Below are 26,723 nucleotides of genomic sequence, written 5' to 3'. Positions count from 1 at the left end.
GCTGAATCCTATCTTTTCTCAACCTTCACACTTGCTATTCCTTCCACCAGAGTGCTGAAACCACCATTGTCCATGGCTCCACTTCCTCAGTTTTCAGGACTCAAGTGTCAAGTCCTCCCAGAAGCTTCCCCTGACCCTCCCTACTCTGGACTTCACAACCTGCACCCATTGTAACTACAGGGATCTTGTGATCTAATGTCAGAACTAGAACAACTAAGGGAGTGAAAAGAGTACTTGGACATATTATGCATGAACTACAGGTGTAAACTGGGACTGACCCAGGCAAACCTAGGGTGTATGGTCACCCTCAGTTCAGTTCAGTTCAGTTCAGTTACTCAGTCATGTCCAACTCTTTGTGACCCCATGGACTATGGTACTCCAGGCTTCCCTGTCCATCACCAATTCCTGGAGCTTGCTCAAACTCATATCCACTGAGTCTGTGATGCCATCCAACCATCTCATCCTTTGTTGTCCCCTTCTCCTCCTGTCTTCAATCTTTCCCAGCATCAGGGTCTTTTCCAATGACCCTAATCATGGCATTTATTGCACCTTCAAATTATTTGTTAACTGCCTGGGTCTCCCCTAACCCAGCCCTAGCCCGTAGAATGCAAGGTCCCTGATGACAGAGAATACCCAGTTTATAGTAGATGCTCAATGCATATTAGAAATAAATAAAAGAAGGGATGAATATGATAAAGAAACAGGAGTCTGGTCAGACTCCAGGGTCTAATGTAAAGTCATTTGTCCCCAAACCCTGCTGGTAGGTCTTGTTGTCTACTAGACCTAGGTTTTCTGTTTCTCCTCTGAAGAAGCCCCCAGATATCACAATAGCACAGAAAAGTACCATATTGCCTTGCTAACACTTTCAAAATACTGTATTCCAAAACACGTCTGGCTGAGATGAAATAGATGAGTCAGGTCCCAAAGTGTGTTTCCTGATGTGAGGACTTGTTAACTGATAAATGGCTACTGGGTCCAACTGGAAATGTTGCAGATCTCTTTATCTCTTAGACTCTTTTAAACACTGAGAAATAAGCAGTGTGCCTGAAATTTAGTTAGACACACAGCCTATCCCCCTTAGCCTCTCTTATTTCCTAACTTTCATGTTCCATGAAACCTGCTCTGAGAAACAATAAAGTCGTGTTTTCTGGCATCTCTAGGTAGATGAAAACTTAGTGTCCCTCAAGGCCTGGCGAGTACTTTACTCATCTTTCCCCATTGGCTAGACCAGTTGGCACACAGTTGACACTCAAAAAAATGTCTGTTGCATGTGGACTGAAATGCCAAGAAGTCAAATGGAGGACAAAAGAGCTTGGAGTTGGGGGAACCATGTCACCCTGCCACAGTGGCCCTGCAAGTGGCCTAAGAGGAGACCGACTTGCCTGAAAATAACATAGGAAACCACGAGGCTGGTGAAGCTTGTCTGTCACACCTGGCCACACCCCCTTTGAGCCGTGCCCACCGTGACCTCATGCCCTCTTCCCACCCCACCTCCTCAGCATCCACACCCATGGGGTTTGGCTGTCATGGCCTGTTCACCAAAGCTCTAATTGATGAGGCTTAGTCTCACCCAGTGGTGTTTGCTTAGATGGTTCTTGCTGACTAACACCCTCTGATTTCCAGGGAGGGCAGCTCGAGTGGGAGAAGGTTGGGCGGCAGGGCTTATTTTGAGCAGGATCTTACTTCCCCTCTATAGTACATCATCTCTCTGTCTGCACTCACTTGTGAGGCTGGCTTGGCCATGCACCAAAGTCAAATGTTCTGTCCATCACCCAAAGGGGGACTCATGGGTCAGCATTCAAAAAGGAAGAAGATGAGGCTGTTCCTGAGACATCAGGAAAGAAAAGCACACACCCAACTTAAAACCACATCTTGATGGAGGAGAAAACAAAGATGGTGCCCAGAAGTTAAACCCTGTTCCCTTGGAGCAGGTTTAAATGTCTGTCTTGAAGAATTTTTTTTTGCAGTATATATCTATTTTTTCCTTCTGAGACACTATTCCTTCTTTCAAATTAATTATTTATTATAGAATGACAAAATTTCATGAAGCTACAAGCTGAAACTCCACCTTTCTCACAGCCTTTTCCAATCTAAAAGGGGAAAAAAGTCAGAAGCTTTGTAGTTGAGCTAATAGGTGCTGCAAGGGAGTCTGGAGGGGGGCTGGTCCCCTGTACTGTGGCTCAAAGCCAGTGAGGGTGGGGCCGGGGGACTCTTCTAGGCAGGAGGGGGGTCCATCCTCTGGGAAATGAATTACTTTAAGCTTCTAGAACATGAATCAATCTGACTTCTCCCTGTGCCTTACTAAAGACTGCTTTAAATGTTTAGATTTTGCTCCTAGGAATAAGAGCCATTCTCTTGGCCTTAACCTGATACTAACCAGAACAGCAGGCAGGAGCTGGGGGGACTAGAAGCAACTGCAGCCTCTTCATTGAGCACATGGGATGAAGACACAGAGCCAGAGGCCTTCTGTTTGTCTCAGAAGCCCCTGGGCTGACAAACCCCTGGCATGGCGCATGGCTGCCACGGGATAAAGAATGACCTTGTTCCTTCAGGTAGCTTATTCCTCCAAATAAGTTCAGTCTGGGCTGACTCTGCTACCAAATGAATTAGGAATTTTTTTTTTCAGGGTAGTTTAGATTTCTGCACTACTGATGACAGCTTGTGGGTTGATGCTATTATTTCCATTGTACAGGGGAGCAACCTGAGGATCAGAAAGGTTGGAGATTTGATGAAGTTTCTATCCTTATGGTTTGAACACAAGTTGACCTAGCTCCAGAACTCATGTTCTTTCTGCTACATCCTGCCTCCTGCAGGCCACATGGAGGTCCTCTGTGCCTCCCTGCATCTATGGGGCCCAGAGTTGTAAAATCAAAGCTGCAAATCGGATGATCTAGAAGATTCCTTCCTGATCTCTCATTCCATAACTTGAAGCAAACACAAGTTCCACTGTCCGAAATGGGGTTCACATCCAAGCGGATGCCTAGGAAGGGAAACCTCTTTTCTGAAAATGAAAGAACCTGGTGCCTTTGTGGTGTGTATGTGCTCAGTCCTGTCTGACTCTTTGTGACCCCATGGATTGTAGCCCTCCAGGCTCCTCTGTCCATGGGATTTTCCAGTCAAGAATACTGGAGTGGGTGGACATTTCCTTCTCCAGGAGATCTTCCTGACCCAGGGATTGAACCTGTGTTTCCCGCGTCTCTGGCATTGCTAGGCAGATTGGGCTTTTTTTTTTAAACACGGTGTCGCCTGGGAAGCCAGTGCCTTTTAGACCAAGTGATTTATGTGAATCCCTTGATCCCTCTGTGCCTAGAAGGCACTGCTCTGGCTGTAGTATGGGTGGTCTCCTCTGAGCCAAGAGCCTGGCGCTGGTCAAGGCCACACTTGTGGGGGCACAAAATGGAAGATACTCAAGTGCACTGAGGCCCCAGGGCTATAATTAGAGCTCTGCTTATTATTATTCTGGATGGGATGGGGGTAGAGGTGGGAAAAGAAACCCTTTAAACTGAAGAATGTGTGGGTATAAATCTCTCTTCCCATTTATCTTTGTTTTGAAATGTGTTTAAGGATACATACAATATGCATCCCTCTCCTCATATATCTGTATGCTTTGATCAATTCATAAATAAAATATACAGCTGCTTGGCTAAAATGTATCACTTGTCTGTAAGATTCCTCCTACAGGTTAATGTCTCCTGCCAAGGGAGCTGCCCTGGTTTGCATTGACTTTCAATGACCTACTTATATGCACTGGTTCAGGCAGAGTTTAACAAGTGGTCTGGCAGATATATGCATCTGAACGTATTCTTCAATTTTTACACTATTTTTGTATTATTTGGCTTCACTCTGCCAAAAATCAATAGTGTGTGAATAAAGTTAGGTTGGTGATCACACCTTTAGATAGAAAAACTGTCATGAACAGATACTTTGGGGAATGGCTCAGGAGGGAAGACTAATTCATGCTGTTTGTTATTCTATGCCTGTTCTGCTATTGGAATAATTGGCATTTTCCCTATAATTGCTTTAAGATCTTCAGGGCTTATGGGAGAAAAGACCTTGAGAGCAGAACCCACCCGAGGACTGCCTGTCATTGTCCAAGTTCACTTTCTGCTGCTGAATGTGATCTGAGACTGAGGTTGATGGCTGTGAATTTTAGTATGTTACTGTCAATCATAGGAGCTTATCTGATATCTTCTTTGGTCTGGAATTGGAAATTCCTGAATAATGTGATACTCGAGAATTGGGTAGTCTCAAGATCAGAAGGTAGTTTAATCTCCATGATCAGGTTTTAAAATATGATTCCTGCAAAATTTATTAATATTGAAGAATCCTATCTTTGAGCACAAGTTTGTATTTTAAATGTGTCTGAACTCTTGTAGGAGGTATTTCTTGTTAAAATCAAGTATTTAATTAGGGACCAGAAATTAAAAAAAAATTATAAACCTCTTTTCTTACATACATCTGTAAAAACAAAAAGAACAAATAAGATGAGATGATGAAATGTAAATTCATATAAAATATTGTAGAATATACTCAGCCAAGTCAAGCACTTGGTGCATTGTGAATAACTGTTTCTTGTAAACCAAATTATGAAAAGTTGGATTGAAAAAAATCAATTGACTATTATTTATGTTCCATTTAATCTAGGTGCTTTAATAATGTCTATCTGACCAAATACAATATTGATTTTTCATTGCTGTGGGATTCACTTAACCTTAAATAAAACTAAAGAAAACTAAACCCCAGTTGCCTACCCTCTCCTGTAATTGTTGGTGTTTACAGTGGAAAAGAGAGTGCTGAATTTAGGCAACTGATGCAGGAAGGGGAAAAGAGGTAGGAGCTTTGATTTTCTGTCTGTTTTCAACCGACAAATACCTATACTAAGTGTGAGACCATAGAAAAAAATATGTATATATATATATTGGTCTTTGACCCTGCATTCTGACACAGAGATCCTGAGTCCCTTGTAAATTCCTAAGTGATGAACCACCTGGTGGTGGTTTGGTACCTAAGTCGTGTCTGACTCCTTGAGACCCCATCAATGGCCAGGCTCCTCTGTCCATGGGATTTCTCAGGCAAGAATACTGGACTGGGTTGCCATTTCCTTCTCCAGGGGATCTTCCTGACTTAGAGATTGAACCCACATCTCCTGTATTGGCAGGCTATTCTTTACCACTGAGCAACCAGGGAAGCCCCATCTTTTATAATCTTCTTTAATAAACTGGTATGTAAGTAAGTACAGTAAGCATCCTAAATACAAATGAGTTCCATTCCAAGAGTGAGTTCCTAAGTTCATTTTGTTTGTTAAGTCCAACAACGTAAGCCAAGGTACTCAACTAACACAGCTTGCTGTATAGTACTGTACTATAATAGGTTTTTTAATACTTTTCACAAAAATAATACATACAAAAAACAAAAAATAAAGAAAACATTTTAATCTTACAGTACAGTACCTTGAGAAGTATGGTAGTACCATACAACAGCTGGCATACAGGGGCTGGCATCAAGTGAAGAGGCAAGAAGAGATACTGACTGGAAGATGCTAGAGCTGAAGGATTGTCAGCACTGGGAGACGGAGAGCAAGCTGCAATTTCACTCCTACCTGATGCTAATGGAGCACATGTTTGCATATTTGAAAATTCACAACTTGAAGGTTTCTATGTAAGGGACTTATTGTATTTCCCTGAGTTCTGGGAGCCTCTCTAGGGAGTTAATAAAATCTGAGGAGAGAGCTGTTGGAACCACCAATCCACAGCACAGGTGATAAGCTGGACTTGTGGCTGGCATCTGAAGTGGGGGGTGAGGGAAACCATTTTGTGGGACCGAATCCTTACCTCTGAGATCTGAAGCTATCTCCTGGTAGACAGTGTCAGGACAGAGCTAAATTGTAGGATACCCAGCTGATGTCCAAGACCTGCTCATTGTTGTGGAGAACCCTCCCTCCACATCTGGTGACAGGAAGTATCAGAAGTGAAGGGCTCTGTGTGAGTAATAAAGGAGACTCCCAGGAAAGAAGGGCTTCCCAGGTGGCTCAGCTGGTAAAGAATCTGCCGGCAAAGCAGGAGACATGGGTTTGATCCCTGGGTTGGGAAGATACCCTGGAGAAGGGAACAGCTACCCACTCTAGTATTCTGGACTGGAGAATTCCACGGACTGTATAGTCCATGGGGTCGTAGAGTTGGACATGAGTGAGCAACTTTCACTTTCACTTTCCAGGAAAGAAACGCAGCAGAAAAGAACTGGGTCTCCCCTACTGTGGAAGAAAAAATCTGGGTTTTTCCTCTAGAGTAAGGTAAGGCTCAGTGGTAAAGAATCTGCTTGCATTGCAGAAGATGGGTTGGATTGTGGCAGGAACAGGAAGATTCCCTGGAGGAGGAAATGGTAACCAACTCCAGTATTCGTGGCTGGGAAACCCCATGAACAGAAAAGCCTGGTGGGCTACAGTCCATGGGATTGCAAAGAGTAGGACGTGACTTAGTAACTGGACTAAACAACAACTAAGGCTCAAATCCTTAGTGTGCATTTTCCAGTATATCATACATCAAATAAGAAGGCAAGACTCTTGCCAAACAAGGTGCCAAGTAAGTATGTGACAAGGAAGCACAGAAATCTAGTGGTGGAGCCTGCTTCAGACAGAAGCAGAAATTCCAGTTTCTATTTTACATTAAATTTTAAAGAATATAAGTTGTATTCTAACTGGGTTGTCCAAAAGCTGGAAGAAAAGATTTACAGATGAGGGAGAGTAGATGGATGAGGATGGGCAGTGGCAACCCCTAGGACCTTCAGTTAGCTCAGTTCGGTTGTTCAGTCATGTCTGACTCTTTGTGACCCCATGGACTGCAGCACAACAGGCTTCCCTGTCCATCACCAACTCCTGGAGCTTACCCAAACTCATGTCCATAGAGCTGGTGATGCCATCCAACCATCTCATCCTCTGTTGTCCCCTTCTCCTCCTGTCCTCAATCTTTCCCAGCATCAGGGTCTTTTCCAATGAGTCAGTTCTTCCCATCAGGTGGCCAAAGTATTGGAGTTTCAGCTTCAGCATCAGTCCTTCCAAAGAATATTCAGGACTGATTTCCTTCAGGATTGACTGGTTTGATCTCCTTGCAGTCCAAGGGACCCTCAAGAGTCTTCTCCAACACCACAGTTCAAAAGCATCAATTCTTAGGCACACAGCTTTTTAATAGTCCAACTCTCATATCCACACATGACTACTGGAAAAACCATAGCTTTGACTAGATGGACCTTGACAGCAAAGTAATGTCTCTGCTTTTTAAAATTCTGTCTCGGTTGGTCATAGCTTTTCTTCCAAGGGGCAAGTGTCTTTTAATTTCATGGCTGCAGTCACCATCAGCAGTGATTTTGGAGCCCCCCAAAATAAAGTCAGCCACTGTTTCCATTGTTTCCTCATCTATTTGCCATGAAGTGATAGGACTTGATGCCATGATCTTCATTTTCTGAATATTGAGTTTTAAGCCAACTTTTTCTGCTCTCCTCTTTCACTTTCATCAAGAGGCTCTTTAGTTCTTCACTTTCTGCCATAAGGGTGGTGTCATCTGCATAGCTGAGGTTATTGATATTTCTCCCAGCAATCTTGATTCCAGCTTGTGCTTCATCCAGCCCAGTATTTTGCATGATATACTCTGTATATAAGTTAAATAAGCAGGGTGACAAAATATCACCTTGATGTACTTCTTTCCCTATTTGGAACCAGTCTGTTGTTCCATGTCCACTTCTAACTGTTGCTTCTTGACCAGGATACTGATTTCTTGGGAGGCAGGTAAGGTGGTCTGGTATTCCCATCCCTTGAAGAATTTTCCAGAGTTTGTTGTGATCCACACAAAGGCTTTGGCATAGTCAATAAAGCAGAAGTAGATGTTTTTCTGGAAACTCTCTTGCTTTTCTTATGATCCAGCAGTTGTTGGCAATTTGATTTCTGGTTGCTCTGCCTTTTCTAAATCCAGTCTGGAAGTTCATGTTTCATGTACTGTTGAATCCTGGCTTGGAGAATTTTGAGCATTACTTTGCTAGCATGTAAGATGAGTGCAGTAGTTTGAACATTCTTTGACATTGCCTTTCTTTGGGATTGGAATGAAAACTGACTTTTACCAGTCCTGTGGCCACTGCTGTTTTCCAAATTTGCTGGCATATTGAGTGCAGCACTTTCACAGCATCATCTTTTAGGATTTGAAATAACTCAACTGGAATTCTATCTCCTCCACTTGCTTTGCTCATAGTGATGCTTCCTAATGCCCCCTTGACTTCACATTCCAGGATGTCTGGCTTTAGGTGAGTGATCATACCTTTGTGGTTATTTGGGTCATGAAGATCTTTTTTGTATAGTTCTTCTGTGTATTCTTGCTACCTCTTCTTAATGTCTTCTGCTTCCGTTAGGTCCATACCATTTCTGTCCTTTACTGTGCCCATCTCTGCATGAAATGTTCCCTGGTATCACTAATTTTCTTGATGAGATCTCTAGTCTTTCCCATTCTATTGCTTTCCTCTATTTCTTTGCATTGATCACTGAAGAAGGCTTTCTTCTCTCTCTGTGCTATTCTTTGGAACTCTGCATTCAAATGGTTATATCTTTCCTAGGGCCTTGCCCAAGCTCTTTCTGATAGGCTTTGAGTACAATAACTTCTAATAGTTGCCTTATTTAAATCTCATTTCGATTTTGTAATTCACATGCCAGTGTCTCTATTTTGCAGATGAAGAAAGTGAATACTCAGAAAGACTGAGTTACTTGCTTTAAGGTCACACAGCTCCTGCTGGAATGCTAACATTGATTGGACAACATGTTTTTTCTATGCACGCCCCAAGTAGGAAAAAGAACTATGTCAAAAGTAACATTATCATGGGGATTAATATTTATAATTTCAATAAGTCTTTATCACTTATTGGAAAAGTTTTCACATACAAGATGGAGAAGCTGATCAGAAGATCATTGATTGAAGTCCTATCTGTGATAAAATTTAATAATTTGTTATTGGTCAAGAAAAAGCTGGTTACCTCTGAAAGTCCATGAACAAAAATTAGGTTTTGTTTTGCCTGTTGATGGAATAAGTAAACATCTGATGTTTAAGGTGTATTTTTTTTCTACTAACATTAAAACAAACTAACAGGAAACCTTATATAAAAATCTGAACAATCAGCAGATCTGGCAATTGGATCTGCTCTCCTGAAAGCTGACAGATGGTTCTGAGTACCAGCTATTCACTTTAGATGTTGTCTGTCATTTTCCACTTTGCTGTAGTCCTCACCAATTCCTAATGTCTCCCTGATCCTGTATCGGTTGTTTTTATTTCTTTTATTCCCCATCCAATCTGGTAGCTCCCTTTATTTGTCCAGCCTGCCTTGTCCCTGTAGGCACTTTAAGGTGGGTTTCCTGATACAGAAAGCAATAGAAGTGAAAAGAAGAGATACTTGCATTCAAGAATCTACCAGTCTGGGACTTCCCTGGTGGTCCAGTGGCTAAGACTCTGCACTCATAATGCAGGGGGCCCCGGTTCAAGTCCTGGTCAGGGAAATAGATCCCACATACTGCAACTAAAAAATCCTGTATGCTGCAATGAAGACTGAAGATCCCACATGCTCCAGTTAGGACCCGGTGTAGCCAAATAAATAAATAAATATTAAAAAAAAAAATCTACCATGCCAGTATTCAGTTCTATGACCTCAGGCTAACCCATTAACCACTCAGAGTCTCAGATTCCTCATCTGTTACATGGGAATGATAAATGATTTGATGGAAGTTAAATAGTTCATGAGATTATGCTCAGTAAATATAACTGACTCTAAGATATCCTTAAAAGAATTTTGCCCCCACCACCAATCTGTAGATGATGCTAAAACTGACAATGTACCAACAGCCTCTCATAGCCATTGTTTAGCTAACCTTTCAAATCACACTTTTCTAGGCCATTTTTGTTCTCTTCTATTCAAGTAGATTTTTAATTGTGCTTCAGACCATTTCCAGCGTTACTGTAATTACATAGCAACATCTTTTCATAATATAAAATGGAACAATTGAGCAAAATATGCAAAAGCTCCTGCCTCCCCCCATACTTGCTCACGGCACCCCTTCTTTGCCCATTGAGAAATGAAATCCCCACACTTTCTGGCATGTGGCTACCATTGTGGATCTTTCTATCATCACTCCTGTTTCAAGGACATACAGTTGTTAATAATATGGTATTTCCCATTGTCTGAATAACCTTTTCTTGACTTCAACCAGAGAGTTAGCCTTGGTGGTGGTGTACCTACCTGGAAAGGACAATACGAAGTGGAACTTGGAGTCCCAGTAGTGACAAGTAAGTGGTAACCTTTGGGCTGGATGCAGGTTTTCAAAGAGTCCCTGACTTAACCTCCGACAAGAGGGAAAATGGCCCATGGAGGCCCTTACAGAAATAACTGACCTGCATTTTGGCAAAAGCATATAACCCAAAATAAAATTACTCGAGTGGAAAATGGCTTTCTTTTTGCATGAATGAGAAAGGTTGAGTTGAAATTTTTGTTTTGCCTGCTGAATTGTCCATAGAATTGATTTAGTTGGACCAAGTGCTAGAGGGGCTTCCCACATCTTGGGGTTCAGATTACCCATTGTGTGTCTAACCTGTGGATGAACATGGTGCTTGGGAAGAGAGTGTTTTGAGGTTGTGCTGGGCAGGTGCTGGGGCAAACAGACAATGAAGGAAGTTTTTGCGTGCATGCATGCTCATTTAGTTCAGTCATGTCTGACTCTATGAGACCCTACAGACTGCAGCCTGCCAGGCTCCTCTGTCTATGGGATTCTCCAGGCAAGAATACTGGAGGGGATTGCCATGCCCTTCTCCCGGGATCTTCCCGACCTAGGGATTGTACCCAAGTCTCTATGTCTACTTGCGTTGGCAGATGGGTTCTTTTTTACTGGGCTGCCAGGGAAGCCCAAAGGACGTCTGGATCCACAAACCAATGTTAACCTTTAACCAGGTGTCCATCTCATCCTGTGCTTGAATCAGCCAATTTCCTTTTTGTTTCATTTGTTGGATCATTGGGCTTTCCTGGTGGTTCAGATGGTAAAGAATCTGCCAAAAATGAAGGAGTCCTGGGTCAATCCCTGGATTAGGAAGATCCCTTGGAGAAGGGAATGGTGATCCACTCCAGTATTTTTGCCTGGAGAATCCACATGGAGAGAAGAGCCTGGCGGGCTACAGTCCATGGGGTTGCAAAGAAACAGACTTGTGTGAGCAACTAACAATGTTGGGTCATAGCTCCAAGCCTGTTGCACTTAATGGCATGAACATCAGCTCCTACTGGGATATGGGGAAGACCTGCTTGCTAGCAAGATCTTCACATGTTCCTTTCTCTTGGGAGTTCATTTCCTAAGTTCTAGGTGTGGCAGAGAAGTTCCTTGGTCTTCTGAAGGGTGAAACTCAGGCTGCTTAGCAGGGCATTGGCAACGCAGGGCCTGCTGCCTTGAAACAGACACTGCCAGTTAAGAATAGCTTTCTAAGTTTTAGGGTGCTCAGGCACAGCTGAATTATTTCACTGTTTGTGGCTGATCTATTCTTATGCTTTGTGAGCAGCTTCCACAGTGCAGCAAGAACACAGAACACAGAAGAGGGTTGTTGAGTGAGGCATCCCAGGGCTCTGAGTAGGCGGATCTGTTTTGGGAGTTTGCTCTGAGAATTCTGAAATCCAATCATTCCAGATAGTGAGTATGCCCTAAGCTCTTTACCTCTCCTGCTGGAGAGTAAGGGACATAAAGCACAGGCTGCCAGATAAACCCTGGGGCTACCATCACCACTTTGGTTTTAGGCAAGCCACTTCAAGTCTCTGAACCTCAGTTTCCCTATTTCTCAGACAGAGATCACTCCATTAATGACATGAGAGGTGAACAGGGTATATATGCTATATCACTGGGTGCCTGACGCCTGGCATATACTAGGTGCTCAGGAAATGTCAGTTCTTTTTTCCTTTTCTGATATCCACATGTTTGCTGCCCTAGCAGAAAGTGAGCTGAAGGCATGGAAAGAGTGCTTAATATTTTATCTGTTATCCATTACTTTTTTTCTGTTTTCTAGAGCATTATGATTCTTTCCTGAGAGGCAAAGAAGGCCCTAAGAAGATTAAATCAGCATGTAAATTTCAGCTTAGTTCCAAGCTAAGCCCCTTAAGACATCTGTATTTTGTAGAGAAGCTGCAGCCTGTAGCAGGGGCTCAAGCACAGGAGTTGTGAGCAAGCACACTGGCAGGGCCACTGGGGCCGCTCACCTTAGCATGCTGGTGCTCAAAGGGGCAAACATCAGGATGGCCTGGAGGGCTTCTTAGAACAGCTTGCTAGGTGTGTCCTGAAGACTTACATTTCTTGCAATTCCCAAGTGATGCTGATCCTCCTGGTCTGGAGACTATACTTGGAGAAAGGCTGGTTAGTGGGAGAAGACATGCTGGCAATTGGGGCCCCATGGCTCTGGACCCATCCTGGCTTTAGGCAAGTCACTTAAACCCTAGGAGACAGGGCTTCCACTTGTACAACAACAGGGCAAAAAGTATAATTTGGAAAAAAGCATAATTTAGAACAGAGCTTCCTAATCATTTTTTTCTGGAGTGAGTGGCCAACCCAAGCCCTGCTAGACTGATGGAGGGCTCAGGGGATCTCTATCTCTGCACATGTGTAATTCACCCTGAGTGTTTGGTTGGGAAAGTAAGACTAAATGGTTAAGAGCAAGTGCTTTCAAGTTATGGAAAACCTAGGATAAGTCCTCTATCTGCTGATCTGTGCAGTCTTGCAGCTATTCATCTGGGTCAGAGCCTCAGTTTGGTCAGCTGTGAAATGGGCACAATGATTGTATCTATACCACGCATGTGTGCTAAGTCTCTTCAGTCATGTTTGACTCTTTGCGACCCTATAGACTGTAGCCTGCCAGGCTCCTCTGTCCATGGAATTCTCCAGTCAAGAATACTGGAGTGAGTTGCCATGCCCTCCTCCAGAGATCTTCCCAACCCAGGAATTGAACCCTCTTCTCTTATGTCTCCTGCATTGGCAGGTGGATTTGTTACCACTAGTGCCACCTGGGAAGCCCATCTATATCATAGGTTTGTGGTAAATATCAAACACAGTAGTACATGTAGAGGGCGTGGCATGCAAATTACCTTGCATAGAGTGAATGCTAATAAACATTAGGTATCATTCTTATCACTATTATTATTTCCATTTCTCAAATTTTGCAGTTCATTCTTGTGCCTATTCTGGACCTTATTAGAAGAAGGAGGCAAACCTTCACTGTTTAGAAATGTAAAAACTTTTTTACCTTGTAATTTAAAAAATTTTTTTTGTCAGGGGCATTGCTGTAAAACAATGCTTCTCAAACTCAAATGTGGATCCATATCACTGTGGAATGTTATTAAAATGCACATTCAGACTTAATAGGTCTAGGGTAGAGCCTGAGAACCTGCATTTCTAAGCAGCACAAGTGGACCACACTCATGGTCCACGGACTTACACTTTGCGTGGCAAGTCTCCTCAGCAGTTGCTTTTGAACTCGGTTGCACATTAGAATCATTTGGCGACCTCTAAGCCCAGACCATACACCAAACCAAATAGATCCTGCTCTCTAAGGGTGGGATGAAAATATCAGTCCTAGTTGAAGCTTCAGCTCATCCCAATGTGTACAGTGTCAACAGCACTGGTGCTTAAATTTGGCTCCATTGTGGAGAGTCTTTAAAAAATAATGATGCTTGGGTCTCATTCCCAGAGATTCTGACTTGGTCCAGAGTGAGCCCTGAGCCTAAGATTTTTTGAAAACTCCCAGGTATTTCAATGAGCAGTCAAGTTTGAGAACCACTCTCTAAGGTTCACAGTACTCTTTAGTAAGGCAAAGGGAGAAGTTGCATTTGATTCATATTCCAGGAGCTTAAAGCAATTAATTTCCCTTCAAATGGACCCCCTTTTCTCTAGGAGATCTGCACTGAAACATGGCCAAAATAAGAATCTTTTTTACTCTTATTTTAAAGGCAAAAACCTGTTTAACATCTGTATTCAGGAAGCTGCATTTGTACAGTAGCTCACAAATAGACTCAGGAGAGAGTGTTCAGTTCCTAATTCCTTCCATCACCACCTTCAGCGCGACCTTGGAAAATCTTTTTATGTTTATGTTTCCATATTTTCTCATTTTTGAAACCTGGCTAATCCTACAAAGTGATCACAGGACTGGTATATGGTCTGCTGCACCTTCACAAACACTCCCGCTCACTTCTCCAAAATTGTTCTGATTTGCTGACTCCATTTGGACCTTTGTGCAAAATGCACACTTAGTGAGTTGTGAAAATCTGTCACATTTAAATAATAGTTTTCTCTCTCTCTCTCATAAGGGTGCCAATTGCTTCCTGTTCTATTCACACAAAATTTAGGCTTAATACACCCCAGAGGCTCAGAAAAGTCAGCAAGATGACGGAAACGGTTTTTTAAAAACTGTGGTTTTGCAGGCTTGGCAGGGGCAGGCTTTTTTTCCACCTCCCCAGTGGAAACGCCCCACGACTTTCCAATGGCCCACTTGGTCCCCTAGCCCACATTTCTGGGTGATTGTCTGTACTTCAGCTTTATGAAACGGGCTCATACATCTTGGTTTCCCTAGCACTCTGTACACTGCAGGGAGCATAGTAGGTGCTTAAGAAGTGACCGTCTAACGAATGAAGTGGCAGAAACAAGTAAAATCAGAGCCAAAGAATTCCAGGAAACAGAACAGAAATTATATTGAAGGGGAAAAGTAGGTAAAAATAAGGTATTCTTGCTAATAAATATTGGAGGGAATCAGTAGATGCAGAACAGGCCAGGAGGCCTGCATGAGATTTATGTGGCACAAGGGGATGAGGTGGGGGTGGGGTGGGGTGGCTGAAAAAGAGAAAAGGGAGGAAATGACCAGAGAGAAAGAAATAAAGGTAGTGACTGACTAGAGACTGAGGAAGTTGAAGACAGAGGAAGGGAGTAGAAGTAGGAAGAAGGCGCTGGGGGAGAGGGAGAGCCGTTGGGAGGACAGACCCCCTCTCAAGCTAGGACAGTTGGTCCCCTCACTGAGGTCAGACACAAGCGGCAAAGGTCTGACTGGGGCAGGACTGGAGGGAAAAGTCACACCAGTGTGAGTGAAGTGGGCCACTGTCAGCGTTCGGGACATTTTCTGGAATGGGATATTTTCAAATTACATAATCCTCTTTGTTTTCAATTACTCTTCTCGAGAGAGTCCAGCCCCTCCCACCTTACAAATCCACCTCCAGTTAAGCCCCTGGCAGCCCCTACTAACACCCGGGCCACTCCTTGGCAGCCTCCCCCCAGGCCTCCCTTTCAAGCCACAGCATCCTGCCCCTCCCCGCGGAGGCTCGCTGCTGCATCTCCAGGCATTTCCCCTCAGACTTCCAGACACTTCCGGTTGGTGTGACACACAGACTCTTAAGCCGCCTTCCTGTCCCCAGGGACCCTCCAGGGTCACTGCCAGCCTATTGGCAGCCGCTGCGCACATTGGAAAAAGGGGCCCTTGAGGTCTTGCAGATGAGCTGAAGAAAAGTGTTGGTGGGATAAAACAAGATGTGTGTCACAGAGTCAGAGACTCTAGGAGGAGGCTGTGTGTGTGTGTGGTGGTGTGAAGAGAGGGATGTGTGTACAGAGGTGTTTGGGGAGACCTGCTTACAAAAAGTGATATTTAAGCTGAGTTTTCAAAGATGAACAATTTTCCCTCTTCCAGATGGTTTTAGTGGGGGAAGGTGGGCGGAAGGAAGGGAGAGAACCGCTTAGGGGCAGGCATAGTGGGTGCAGAGGAGCAGAGGTGGGAAACTGATTTTCAGCCTTTGTGCGAAGGCAGTGAACAGGGGGCCAAGTGGTGGAGACAAGGTTAGAACAGGTGGGAAGAACCAGGTCACGAAGGAACCTGAATGCCAGGCTCAGAGGCAGATGTCACCTTACAGGAAATAATGTCTGGTGTGAAGCAGGAATGACATGTGGAATTTTTTTTTAAATATATATGAACAAACTCAGCCTCAGAGGGGTATTTATAAATGACCTGCTCCATGTCACATAGTTAATGACAGAACCGTAACTTGATTCCATTTTGTTGTGCTTATACCTGGGTCTTTTCACCTAGACCTCAGGCCTCAGTGACCTGTGAGATTTTCCTTGCAGAACTGGCTAGGCATCTTCACTTCCCTCTAAAGCTGCAAAGGACTGGGCTCAGGTCATTTCAGAGAATGCCCCTTGGGCCCCTAAATTGGTGCTTTAAAAAATCCAGTTGCTTCATTTTTTAACAGAAGGACTTTATTTATACCAGGTTAGTCTTTAGGAAGCTAAACCAAAAAATGTTCCATTGGGCATTTATTGGCCCTGATTACCAGAAAATATTTATATTGTCAGCTGAAAAGAGGGCAAGAGGGAAACTAGGGGGAGGGGAAGAGGACTCAGTGATATCTTAAATCTCCATGGGAAGACAGCAACTAAGACAGTCAGCTCTTAGTGGCCACTGGATGGTGTAGCCACTGGTTTTGGTCTGGGACTTCAACATAACTTCATTCCAGGTCTGCTTATGAGAAGAAAATGGAATTTCTTCAACATTTTTCTCCTTTTCTTGTCTTCTGTACACAGGTGAGATTTCTACCGAACAGAGAGATGGCCTCAGGGAGGAGAGAGATGAGAAAGAGCCTTGAAAATCCCATTTCTGGGGTTAATCTTCTGAATAACTGGTGGCTGAAACATCTAGGAAACACCCACTTTAATGGCTGTGCCTGGGAAATGCCTTTGTTTCTCTCTAGCAGTGAAAAACTGTATACTGTGTCTAAGATATGAAACCAAGAGAGGAACCCAAAGTATCTTAGTCATCTGGAGTTCTACAACAGAGGCATTTTGGGATTAGAAAGGATGTTTATGCTTCAGGTTGGTGGCATTCAGGCCTCAGTCAAAAACTTGGTTTCAAGTTGACAGACTTGATAAGAGTCCAGCCAAGGCTGACTCATGAATGAGACATATAAGGTCTATCTTCAGAGAAGCCAATAAATTAGCATTATCACTGCTGATAAGATGGAGTCTTTCTGAGATTTCTCTCAATAAAGATAATGTGAACAATAATGACTTCTGAGAATGTTTCCTCAGACATCCAAAATCCATCTCCTATCAGTATTTTTTTTTTAAAGTTTGGTTTAACATCTTTCCCTTTCTTCTCAAGTATTCCTATTAAGATTTAAGTCCAGTGACATAAATTCCTTCTTTTTTTTGCACACAGACTTTTTTTCTAAGGATTGAATATTTGCAAGCCCAGTGAAGAGCATTGCCATCCTTAGGTCACAACTCTCCCCACCGCCCCCCCCCCCCCCCCCCCCCACACAGAAACACACACACTAGCATTCTAGCTCCTCCTGCTGGTGGCCACTCAGCTCTAAGTCAGGGTTGACTAAGTTGATCTGGGTCTATGGATCACAACTTTGAAGAATATTTTATATTTTGCTATTTGATCTTGGACCATATGTCAAAATTAGATTTTTGGGATTGAGAAAAATTTTTTCTTTTCCTTTGCTCAGGAAGTGAAAAGGCAGTCACAGTTTTTATATCAATAAAAGTGAAAGTGAAGTCGCTCAGTGTGTCCGACTCTTTGCGGCCCCATGGACTGTAGCCCACCAGGCTCCTCCATCCGTGGGATTCTCCAGGCAAGAATACTGGAGTGGGTTGCCACTTCCTTCTCCAGGAGATCTTCCCAACCCAGGGATCGAACCTGGGTCTCCCACATTGCAGGCAGATGCTTTACCACCGGAGCCACCAGGGAAGCTCGATTTATATCAATATCTGCTCAAGAATTCTAATGCCAACTGATATGGGTCATTTGGATAGATTAGGAAAGGGAGAGTTGAGGCCTTTTGAGAAACTCCATCAGGCATTTCTTCTATTGCGTCTCACTCTGTTCTAGCAGGTGACCCCTGTCTCCTCTTCTAAATCTCTCACTGAATCACAATTATTTTGTTACACAGCAGTGGCTCCTGAAAGTGATGGTAGTAGCAATAGATATACTGAGTGCTAAGAACTTTATATTCTTTACCTCATTTATTCTTCTTGACAATCATACAAATGAGGTAATGCCATTTTACAGTTGGCAAACAGGTTCAGAGAAGTTAAGTATATTTCCCAAAGTCACACAGCTCGTAAGTATTGGAAAGAAATAACACCAGGTCTATCTGACCTCAAAGTCCTGAAAGCAGTTTTGTTGTTTTCATAAAAGTTCCTGATTATTTGGATTCCACCCTTGTTATGACAGGGATGCTAGGGGAGAGTGAACTGATAGGAAGAGAAAGTATAAGGAAGAGGCTGCCAATGAAAATACGACTACTACAGAGTGGAGTGGTCTGAAGGAAATCTTTTGGTGGATTTGATGGGTCTGGTCAATGAAGGTCAATTCTATTTAAGATCCCTGATTCAAACTAACTGCCCATCACCCCATCAAAAAGAAATGACTGAAGATAAAAGAAATATATTTTTGACCAGAAGTGGCTTGGCGAAAAACACAGCTCAAGTCATAGAATCATCTCCTCAGCTTCTTTCCTGGCTTGTCCCAATTTCTCAGCTGTCAAATGGTGGAGAAGAATGTTTGCTATTTGTCAGAGTCATATTTACTTGCAAATGAACAAAATAGTCTAACAAAACCTCCTTTGTAGTATATTCTGTAGTTTCATCAGATTATGAACATTTGTTTTATCCTCTTTGGTGTGAATGACCTGAAAAATCATAGAAGTGGAATTTCATAACATTCTAATATGAAACACTGGCAAACATGGGCATTGTTTTCCTTAGTGTCCCACATTAGCTGTACTTCTTCCTGGAAGGTTCTACTGCACCCTCAGGGTGGCTGTGGGGAAGAGCAGAAGCAGGGTGCTGGACAAGATAGCAGGGGTTTGCTGGCTCCCTGTACAACCTGATCCCATTCTACCATCATGTCAGCATCCCTCTGCCTTCCAGAGAAACCCAGGTACCTGTACCATGAATCACCTGCTTCCAGGTGTCAAGGCATTGAGGGTATTTAGACCTACTCTCTAGAATTAATTAAGAATTAAATGAAACAATGTATGTAGAATATAAAGTACCATGCCTGGCAAGCAGTAAACACTCCAGAATTAATTATTATTATATCTTTTAAAACAGTTTCTCACTTGCATGAAGGCTGGGGCGGTGTTCTCATTGGTGAATCACCAGGACCTTGCACAGGTATAGGTACATGGACAAACTCAATAAATACCAGTTAAAACAGATATATAAAGCCTGGCCCAGGACACCAGCATCTTCCATCTGGGATGCTGCCATGGCCTGTCTGGTCTCCATGCTTGCCCTCTTGTCCTTCAACATTGAACACACTTAGCCTGGGTGATGGTTCTGAAATACTATAGTGCTATGCCCGTGGTTGCTTTAGCATAGAACCAGCCTGGGAGCCTGGTGAACTTGGCCCCTGTCCTGTCTGGTTTCTGTTCCTCCATAGCCTTGTCTTTTCCTGCCTTAAGCTTTTCTCAGACATGCTTTCCTCTCTTCCTCCCTTCCTTTCCTCCTGGCCTGCCAACATGCTGTTTCCTTCCCCTGGTCATGTCTATGCATCCTCCAGGTCTCAGTAGAAATATTCTTCAAGGAGGTCTTCCCTGCTCTCTGTCCAAAGTTACATTGATCCATTTCCCCCTCTCCTTTCTCTTCTATAGCACTTTCACTGTTAAGGTTTGTTCTTTCATTAGAGGGGAGCTCAGTAAAGTGCTGATGTAGGCTCCCTAGAGCAGATTTGGCACAAGCCAACTCTGTATTCAGTGATCTCATATTGGTAGACTGACATCAGCCTTGGTGGGAATATTTGTTTGTTGTTGTTGTTTAGTCGCTAAGTTGTGTCCAACTCTTTTGCAACTCTGTGACTGTAGCCCGCAAGGCTCCTCAGTCAATGGGATTTCCCAGGCAAGAACACTGGTGTGGGTTGGCATCTCCTTCTTTAGGGGATCTTCCAGACCCAGGGATCAACCTGCATCTCTTGCACTGGCAGGCAGAATCTTTATCTCAGAGCCACCTGGGAAGTCCATTTATGGAATTAAATAAGTCTAAGTTGAGACTTTCAGGGTGACCATACTGAAATGCATACTGTATAAATCAACCTGTCTATTTACCTATCTATCCATCCATTCATCTATCTATATTTATATAGACATGTGTAGATCAATCATCTTGACAACGACCTAGTGAAGTTAGTAATGTGTCTCCTGTTTTTCAAATAAGGAGAGCTAGGCTCAGCAAAGTAAGTGATTTCCCCAATGTCACAGAGTGAGTAAGCTGAAGATCCCCTGAGACTGTGCCTTGGGGCTTGGCTCCAGTCTGTTGCTTTCTTCTCTTGACTGTCTGCACCCACACTGGCTTTAGCTTGACTTGCATCTCTGAATATGGATTGAGGCCTGCCTGTTCCCAAACAGACTGGTCTCTCTTGCCTGGTCCCCAGTTGCATAATGGCAGCTGGTTGGCTGCCTACCTCTGCTCAGGTTATGGTCTCCAGCCTATCCTCTGGATGAGCCTGCTTTAGAGGACCTATGTGTGGGTCAGGGGGCACAGGACACAGCACAAGAGACAAAGTCTGGGAAGCCTCCAGAGCCCCAAGCCATCAACTGGACAGTAGGGTAGCTAAGTCATCCTGGTTTGCCCTGGACTTTCCTGATTTTAGCACTGAAAGTCCCATGTCTTGGGAACCCCCTGCAGTCCCAATGCAATCTGGAATTGTTGGTCACCCTCCTCAGAGCACAGAGAGCTCTGAGCCAGCAGAGGAAGGGAAATCCCAAAGGGACTTTGAAAGCGCAGCATCCACGTAGCCAGTCCCTTTGGTCACCTTCACACTGCCTGTTGACTCTGTCTGTGTCCTGATCTTCATGAATGACCAGGGCCAAAAGTAAGCCATTTAATTTCTCTAAGTCTCTGTTGGTACATCTGTAACATGGAGATAATGAGGGCCAGATACATAATTTGTGGGGCTCAGCTTGAAATGAAAATATGGGGTCCCTTATTCAAAACTTATTAAGAAATTCAAGATGCTACTGCAGAGCACAGGGCCTTTCTGAATCGGCAGGAGAGGGGGCTCTTTTTGCAACACCCCTGATCTCAAGTCCATGAAGCCGGTGCTGGTTATAGACAACACCATCCAGAGTTGAGGGGACTTAATGACCCAAAGCATCGACAGCACTGAGCATGGTGCCTGGCCCAGGGAAAATGCCAGAAGGTGTGGTGATTGTTTCTGATGTCTGGCCTAGACTGCCCCTGGCTTGCTCAGTCCTTTTCAGAACACAGTCCTGATTTCTTACCTTGACATAATGGAAATTGGGTGATTTTTTTTGTAAGTCACTTCAGCTTTTCTAGGCTCAGATTTTTCCCTCTATAAAACATGGGATTGCAGGAAATCTCTAAAGGGCTTACCAGCTCTAAATCTGTTTTGACCAACTCTATGGCATTTATATATACAAGGTCTTAATGTTCTTTTGAAAGAACTTTATCCCTCCCTGGGTTTGCTGAGATTCTATCTGGCCTTCAAGCTACTTTCATATTAACAAGTCTCTCTTCCCAACCCTGAATACATAAATCAAGGGTTCTGAGCTGATTTCTAAAGTTTGTCTAATTCAAAGGTCAACCCATTTTCTATGTGTGAGCAGTCTGAGGCCTGGGCTGGTTGGCTGCCTTGCCAGCAGCCGTAGAATGAGAGGAGGAGGTTAGGAACTGGGTCCTGCTCCTCCAGATGATGAGACCGTTTCTCCCCTGACTAAGGACACATCAGAAGACATCTTTATAATCATACTTAGCAATGATTCTTGTTTTCAAAAGAATTTTTTTTTGATGTGGACCAGTTTTTAAAGTTTTCATTGAACTTGTGACAATATTGCTTCTTGTTACAATATTGTTGTAACATGTTACAAGTTACAAGAAGTTACAAGTTGTTACAAGAAGTTACAAGTTCAACAAGTATTGAACTTGTTACAATATTTTTTTTACTTCTTTTCATTTATTAATATTTTTAATTGGAGTATACTTGCTTTATAATGTTAGTGTTAGTTTCTGCTGTACAAGAATGAATTTAGCCATCTGTATACATACACCCCCTTCCTCTTGAGCTTCCCTCACATCCCACCCCTCTAGGTCACCACAGAACACCAAGCTGAGCTCCCTGGATTATACAGCAGCTTCCCACTAGATATCTATTTTACACATGATAGTGTATATATGTGAGTGCTACTCTGTCAATTCATCACACCTTCCACCCCCATGTCCACATGTCCATTTTCTACATCTATGTTCCTGCATTGTAAATAGGTTCATCTGTACCATTTTTCTAGATTCCATATATATGCATTAATATTATGGTATCTGTTTTTCTCTTCCTGACTTACTTCACTCTGGATGACAGACTCTAGGTCCATATTGTTTATGTTCTGATTTATTGGCCATGGGGCATATGGGATACCAGCTCCCTGACCAGGGGTTGAACCTATATCCCCTGCATTGGAAGATGAAGTTTCAACCACTGCATTGCCAGGGAAATTCCTGCAATAATTCTTTTCTGAAAAATTTCTCATAAAAACAAAAAAGTAGAAAAGAAAAAAAAAAAGTAAAATTTCCTCCAGGCTTCACTGTATGGTTTTTTTCAAGTATGTTCCCATTTCTCTAACCCAGGACACCTGATGCAGGCTTGGTTTCACAATTTCTCCAGTCATTTCTATTTAGTAAGGAAGACAGTTTCCTTTCTCCCTATTTGAGCATAGGATTCCCAGATCCTTCCTTCTCACGTTTCTGTACTCCAGGGTGAACAAACAGATGTTCCTTTAAAAGCGCATCTTCTTAACCTTTTGTTTCCCTCTATCTCAATTGGCCTTTGGAGGATATCTAATCATCCCCTTAAAAGAAAAGGTTGAAAGAAGGAAGGAATGTTCTCAGCCATTCCCTGGGTCTGGTCCATGTGAATTCCCACCAGACCTCACCATGGGGCATCTGGTCATGTGCCTGGTAGTTGGAAATTTTTGAACTTTTCCCAGGGGTGAGAGTTAGAGACCAAAAAAAACCTCTCTGTGTCTCTGGAAATCCTGTTACTCTCTAATATCGTGCCTGCCCCTATTCATGCTGGTCCCTTCATGGAGAGAGCTCTGGCTGGACAAAGGATCCAGCTTACTTTTTGAGTGATATCTTTTAAAACTTAAGGTTGTACTTTTCACATGAACTGGCTCATGTGATTAAACATCAAACTGGCCAGATCAAACATGTATTGTTTCAGGGGGATTGAAGACTAATTTTTTGCTTTTAGTTTAATCTGCCCCTCTGTTGCTGCAGTGATCCTGAACTGACAGATGCTTCTGAGTCAATGGGAAAGGGTTTTTCATACCGCCCTCAACATTCACTGAGATTTAGGGCAATATCCACTTCTCTCCATTTTCAAGCAGCTTAGAAAGGAAACCTAGAGGCTCACATTCTAAGCAACTGTGATTTGCCAACCAGTTTGACTCAGCCTGCAAATGAGGTTTGTAAACTAAGAGCACTTTCCGGGGAACACTGTCTTCCTTTTCCATAGGCTGTGTAGTGATCTCCTTTCTAGAAGAAAGTCACAGAAATCTGGGGCTGCTATGAAATTTTAGGCTGGTATCAGGCCAACATGAGGGCTGAGAATCTTGTAGTGAAATGTGGGGGTGGGTTGGCCTTTACAAAACAAACCCAGAACGTCTTGCACTTAAAACAAATCCCAATTTAGAATCTAGGCTGGCACCAATTTCAGAAATGGATACTTTCTGCTTCCTGCCCCCATCCTAACACAATGATGCTTCCTAGTTGTAGAAATTATAGGGTTGCAGGGGTAAGTATAGTTATTTAGGTCGATGGAGCATTCTCAGGTGTCCCCAACCTTTGGGATCTAATGCCTGATGATCTGAGGTGGAGCTGACTTATAATAATAGAAATAAAGCTAAGTGTGCTAAGTTGCTTCATTTATGTCCTACTCTTTGCAACCCCATGGATTGTAGCCTGCCAGGTTCCTGGGTCCATGGGATTTCCCAGGCAAGAATCCCAGAGTGGGTTGCCATTTTCTTCTCCAGAGGATCTTTCCCACCAGGGATTGAACCCACATCTCTTACATCTCCTGCATTGGTAGGCACATACGTTGCCACCAGCACCACCTGGGAAGTGCTAATAGGAATAAAGTGGAAAATAAATGAAAAATGCTTGAATCATTTGGAAACCATCCGTTCCTGCCAATCCATGGAAAAATTATCTTCCTCAAAACTAGTCCATGATGCCAAAAAAGGTTGGGGACCGCTAGAGGGAGAAGGGAAACTAGGGGGCAACTCCTGTGTGTGCAGGAGAGGGCAGTGATGAGAATTGGTGTATCTATAAGAATTTGTCTCATAGCCTCACGTGATTCTGTAAACACGAATAAGTACAGGTGGTCATAATTTTCATGAATAGATAATCAGAAGAAAATTTAAGTTCTAGAAAAATATTCTAGGCCTAAAATCCTTCAGGGCTAAGAATGTCCTACAGTCAAACTGGATTTTTATTTTGGGAGGATTTCAGCTGTCTGTAGGTGTCTTATTTTAGTGATCAGGAAACGGGTAACCAGAAAGGTGGAGTTACCCTAGGCTGTAAAAACTCTCTGTGTGAACAACTCGGTTTCCAGAGAACATGTCCTGTCCATTTCTGCCAGGATAAAACTGGCTCCGTACCTACCCAACACGGTCAGGGGGAGATGGTGGTCTTTTCTTTAAAAGCAAGTCTATTGTGACTTAATTGGCCCTTGGCCAACTGCCTTATCTAGAGTGGCCAGGACTTTTACCTGCCCTGGACTCTCTCTCTTTTTGCAGATAATTTTATTTATTTATCTCTGGCTGTGCTGGGTCTTTGTTGCAGTGCATGGGCCATTTTGGTGACTTTTCTTGTTGCAGAGCACAGGCTCTAGGGTGCTACTGGGATCAAACCCATTGTCCCTGGCATTGGCAGGCAGATGGACCACCTGGGAAGTCCTCTCTCTTAGGAAGGTTTATTCTTAGCAATAAAGGGAAGGATGGTTTAGTGAACCCAAAAGACAGTGAAACACTACTGAGAGCCAAAAATCAAAATCAATATTGGTAGTCCAGGTTTTGATAATTTGGTTATATCTAGGAAAAACCTTACATAGCTGGTGAAGTGAATGACATCTTATTTTGGTATGGGTTCAGAAATATTCTACATTAATAAATAAATGTGCCTGCTTTCCCTATTGGTTATGACCTTCTCTTATAGTTAGTTGGGAAGTGTAATGGAACAAACCATTGAAATATCATGCATTATTATATATTGGTACAACACTTAACAGTTAATGAGAACACAGTATTTCATCTGCTCTAAATATCTGTTTTGTGAGGTATATGTTCCCATTCTCACAGATAAGGAAATTAAAACCATAGGAAAGAATGACTTGCTCAAGGGCAGACAATTAAGTGGCAGATGTGGGGCTTGACCCAGGGACTTTTTATTCCAATTTAATTCCATCTTAAAACAATTTAGCATTTCCAGGTTATGAGAAATTCTCTAGGACCCCGGCAAAAGCAGACTTCATTCCCAGGCAGGTTAGATGCTTCTACTAACAATAGCTACACCTTTTATTGGATTGACAAAAATATTTGTTTGGGCTTTTCTGTAACACCTTATGGAAAAACAGGAATGAATGCTTTGGCCAACCCAATACCTTGCAGAACTAAACAACAATAATGGCGGTGGGAGGCGGGAGTGGAATTAGGACAAGTAAAGTTGGATTAGAAGCAGATGATATATCAGATCTTATTACATAAAATGAAAATATTTGGGAAAAATGTCTCTTCTAATTATGCTGACAGTGGTGGGGAGAGAGTATTCTTTTGTCTCTAGCTGTTGCTCTGGCTGCCTTTGTTCCCTTGTGTAATGAATACCAACCCTAAATGTGAGGAGACTGAAGAGAGAAGGTAACCATGCCATGTTTTAGTTTCTCTGAGATTCTCCTAAGTTTAGCCTTAATAAATGGTTGGTTTTTTTTTTTTTTCATTTATTTTTATTAGTTGGAGGCTAATTACATTACAATATTGTAGTGATTTTTTGCCATACATTGACATGAATCAGCCATGGATTTACATGTGTTCTCCATCCCTGAGCCCCCCTCCCACCTCCTTCCCCATCCCATCCCTCTGGGTCATCCCAGTGCACCAGCCCAGAGCACTTGTCTCATGCATCCAACCTGGGCTGGTGATCTGTTTCACACTTAATAATATACATGTTTCAATGCTGTTCTCTCAGATCATCCCACACTCACCTTCTCCCATAGAGTCCAAAAGTCTGTTCTATATATTTGTGTCTCTTTTTCTGTTTTGCATATAGAGTTATCGTTACCATCTTTCTAAATTCCATATACATGCGTTAGTATACTATATTGGTGTTTATCTATCTGGCCTACTTCACTCTGTATAATGGGCTCCAGTTTTATCCATCTCATTAGAACTGATTCAAATGTATTCTTTTTAATGGCTGAGTAATATTCCATGGTGTACGTGTACCACAGCTTTCTTATTCATTTGTCTGCTGATGGACATCTAGGTTTAGTAAATATTTTTAACATACATGACACTTCCCTAACCCTGAGAAAAATTAAATGAGTTAGTCCTTTTGAGGGATGAGAGACATTCTATAATATTTGTCTACCAGAAGGTGAAAAAAGCATTTAGCTCCAATCTTCATGGAG

General features: G+C 42.9%; 1 protein-coding gene and 1 non-coding gene across 2 annotated transcripts in view; one reads left to right on the top strand and one right to left on the bottom strand.

Moving 5' to 3' along the window:
• Positions 1–26,723, bottom strand: part of SLC9A9 (solute carrier family 9 member A9) — a 639,391-nt gene that overhangs the window by 28,094 nt on the left and 584,574 nt on the right. The window lies entirely within an intron of this gene.
• TRNAM-CAU (transfer RNA methionine (anticodon CAU)) lies at positions 9,451–9,523 on the top strand. The gene has a single exon. It is a non-coding gene; the product is annotated as a tRNA-Met (tRNA).

Source organism: Odocoileus virginianus, chromosome 4, assembly GCF_023699985.2.
Source record: "Odocoileus virginianus isolate 20LAN1187 ecotype Illinois chromosome 4, Ovbor_1.2, whole genome shotgun sequence".
NCBI lineage: Eukaryota > Metazoa > Chordata > Mammalia > Artiodactyla > Cervidae > Odocoileus > Odocoileus virginianus.
Note: the sequence above shows the minus strand (reverse complement) of the source record. Positions and strands in the feature narration are given on the sequence as shown.